Raw genomic sequence first — 4,169 nt, 5'->3', positions numbered from 1 at the left:
AGGACAGCAATCAAGGCAATAGGAAGGATGAACAGACAATACTTGATGAGGAATTTGCTGTAGCAAAGAGCGATACAGGATACCTTCGGGGTGTCTAGCCTGGGCCCTCAAAATTACAGCAAAGTCCTTTCTGGCTGATTTTAGACATATCCCCTTTGAGGCCCACCGATTACAAATGTGCATTAAACAACTTGGAAATAGAAGGTGGGGGCAGACACTGGAGGGAGAAGATCAAGTCGCATGCTTTTAAGAGGTTCCAATTTATGCAAAATAAATTCTGTGGTGCTTTCAATAGATAAAGCTTGTTCCTAATCAACCTATATATGGAGCATTCGACATGTTTTCCCTCGAAGCTCGCTTTCATCTCAGATGAGACCAGAGGCTTGCAAGCCATCTCCAGGCTGAGAACAAAAACCAAGGGCCAGGAGACTCAACATATTTGAAGCAAGTCACTGATCTAAGGTAGAAAGAACCTTTAAAACACAGGAGACGAAACCAAAGTCTAGGATTCAGGCCAAAAGACAGGCAAAGTAGCTGTGAAACAGAAACAGAAGCCACTATGGGGATCAACAGCACAGAGGACTATGATGAAATGGACAGCGGGGCAGGAAATGTGCCTCTTTCTTTGGAAGGCCATGAACTTGATGGTGGGCCTATGTGTCTGGTGGGATGCTCCCATGTTCAGTTCTTGTCGACAGATTGAAAAAGAGGATTGTCGTCCCAAAGTTAGCCAGTCACTCCCTTGGCACGTTTCTTTGTTTCAATTCTTCTTACCTAATGCCTCAGAATAGGTGAAGTTATTTTCATCTTTTATTTCTTAAAAGAAAAAAAAGAAAAAAACTAGAATATTGCAGGTTTCAGATAGTCTCCTATCTCCCCCAAATTCTCTGTTACTATTTTAGTCAAACCTAGAATAAATTCTAGTCAAATCTCGTGAAGAATTTGATGGGTTTGGTTTAAATCAGTAAAACTGACACGTTCTTCACTAATCTTTTATATTCTGCCTTTGAAACTCGCAGCTTGGACTAGCTAAAAGAACATCGTATTCCTGGCCTAGTGGTTTTTTTCATAAATCAGTCAGTTAATTTGGTGTTTACAAATGACCCACCGTGAACAAGTCATAAGTAGAACATGTTCCCATATTAAGAATTAAGTGGTATGCATCCTAGAATAATTTCAACTAGAATGATTATAATTCATACTAACTGTGGGGGTGGTTAGAAGTGCCAAAGTCAAGGGAAGCAAAAGATATTTCTTGCTCAGTCAGAGGCTTTTTAATTCATCTTCAGAAATCTAGACTCAATTATCTACACCTAGAAAGTGTCTGGATTATCGCTTCCTGAATATGTTCACCAATAATGACACCCGCCATGTGCCATAAGCCAGGCTAGGTGCTACAGAACAGAGATGAATCAGATGTAGCCCTCAGTCACTCAGAGGCTCACATTGATCTTGGACAGAAAGAAGCACAAAGTAAGGAGTGAAAACTAAAACCGACTAAACATTATAAGAGAGGTATAGAGGACAGACAAGTAAGCTTGTCTGATAGATGACCTCCCCAGGTCCCAGGTAAAAAGTTAAATGGGACCGATGGCCCTCCCTTCCCCTAAATGGGAGCCGTTGTACAGTGCCAACTTTCCAAAAGTCTCCAGATGCTGTCAGCATCTTCCCCGGGGAATCAGGTCACAGCAAGCTTATCCTCCCTTAGCAAGTTCTCTCTCTCTGTGGTCACAACGTCAGGTGGGTGCTCTCCACTCCCTTCCGAAGTGCCTGACACAAATGAAGCAGTGAGGGAAAAGTACAGCTGCTTCTGTATGAGGTGCTATAAGTCTAAGGAACCAGTGACACCTGCTGCTCCTCCTCCTGCTCCTGTGAAATTTGGGGGTTTATCCCAGCCTCTGCTCAACAGATCGGGAACAATTTGCCATGAGAGCTCAGAGGAGGGGCTGATAATTGTATCCTGGAGGAAAGATATGGCTTTGAAGAAATGACAGTCGCACAACAAAATGTGGATTAAATTCAAAGTGATCCAAGTGCCCTTTGGAACTACTGCATCACTGGGTTAATTGCAAGCTCTGGAACTCACAAGTGGCTGCAAATGCTGACGTGACTGGGTTCCAGAAAACCTGGAGCGAACGAGTCTCTCCTCCTAACTGCTGATACTACTCTGTGCCCATCGATACTGTCTTCCTTTAGCTGGTGTTATTGTGCTAAAATAATGATTTATTCTCCTCTTTCATTTTAGGAGGTTCTGATAGAGACTGCCCAGACGTTCACCAATCTTAGGTCCTCTGCTTGGGGAACAGGAAGGCTACATTTCCCAGCCCCCCTAAATGTGAATGGCAGACATAGAACCTTCTGTGAATGTTTCTGTGCCGTCAATATTTACTGAGGATTTACTTCTCAGTAGCTCTTTTACTTCAATTTGGTATTTTACCTTGAACTGCAATTTGATATTTTGCCTTGAATTATTAGAACCACAAAACTGAGTTGCATTCAGTGAGCAGAAGGGATAGGCACACAGCAGCTTCAGGCTGGCAGCAAGAAACCCTCTCTCTTTGGCATGTACATCGCTAGAAGCAAAGGACTCTGACATTGTAAAGCCACAGGAAGAAATCACCATATTTGGAACAGTCATTCAACCTACACAGGCATTTGTATGCGTCAAAAATAAAAGCCTCTGAGATTTGGGGATTATTTGTTAGAGTATCTAGGGAATATTATCTTGACAAAAATGAAGACACTGATATATATATAGATAGATATATACATTTCAGTTTTCTTCAAAAAAAAAAACAATTCCTTATTTCATCTCTAAAGGTTATATATAGTGCATATATATATATTTATCTATGGAGCCATCCTGGAAAAAAAACAGGGCAACTTCTTCGTCACAACTCGGTGTTATTTAATTCCCACATTTGGCCGAGGTTATCTCTCTGACCTTGTGATGTTCTTCGAGATAGAGCTGCCTGGAAAGGAGGATGTGAGCTATCGATGAGAACAATATGTGAAAAGCTTATTTCAGATGAGATTTAGAATAGGAAATGCCAAAAACAACACAAAAAAGTGGGGGCAGGGGTTCAGAAGCAGGAAAAGAGTAAGTGGTGGAAAATTTTGCAACGGATGAAAACATTAAGTGAAAACAAGTGGACCATACAACATGTATTTTCCATTCACTCACTTTGACTCAATTTAAGGCTACATCTCGTATGGATACAAATACTGTGAGGCTGAAATTGGCCAATTGCCAAGTAAATGTCAAGATGCCAAGCAAACGCAGTGTGGGCCCTGGAAAGCATGTGTGTGGTTAAGGTGGAATTCAGACAGGAAGTGTGAATTCCATGCATACCAAAGAAGTGAACTCACCAGGGCCAATTTTCTTGAGACCAAAGAACTACTTTGAAATAATTTATCCTCAAAGAAGAGAGTTTGTGTGATGTATAAATGGCCCTAAACCCAGTGGGATGAAGTGGTAGAAGCAGGCCACTCTAAGGACAGCAGGCCCCTGACACTCTTACTGCCCTTGTTGCAGCTCTGAAATCTGAGTGAGAGAGCAATGAAAAGGGAACAAACACTAAAAGCACAAATTCCCTGAACGTTCTGTAAATCTGTGAGGAGGACACACGGGAACAGTGGATTGTTTTGGTGACGGTGAAGCACTCTCCCCGCTTGGCGTTCGCATGAGAGTTCTGACAGGACACAGCACACTGAACTGGCGTCAGTCCGCGCTCATCTGGAGGGAAGGAGTGGGAGAGGGCACGGTGCTTCAGTAGATGCCCCCATCACTGCTGGCAAACATTTCTGTAGGTGTGGTGGTCTTGAATGGGGCTCTTGAAGAAGAATAATGTCCTTCTCCCTCCTACCTCAGGTTCTGATGATTTGAGAAGTAAAATGGAATAAGGCGGAGGTCAAGATACTACTGATTCGGCTCAGCTTGAGAACAGAGTATTGGGAGGGAGTGAAATGGTCTCTAATACAACCCCAGAGAAAGATCAAATTGCTACCCAGCTGCAGGTAGTATCAAGCAGAGGCACAATCTCTGCACGGTGTGGGGAACAAATGTCCAGCTGTCTTGTCTTGATCAGAACAAATGTGAAGTCAGCCCAGCTCAGAGCTCCTGGCATGTGATGGAGTTTAATAGAGGCGGGGGGTCTGCTCATTATGAG

Source organism: Pteropus vampyrus, unplaced genomic scaffold (genome assembly GCF_000151845.1).
Source record: "Pteropus vampyrus isolate Shadow unplaced genomic scaffold, Pvam_2.0 Scaffold60, whole genome shotgun sequence".
Lineage (NCBI taxonomy): Eukaryota > Metazoa > Chordata > Mammalia > Chiroptera > Pteropodidae > Pteropus > Pteropus vampyrus.
This window is presented reverse-complemented; position numbering follows the sequence as displayed.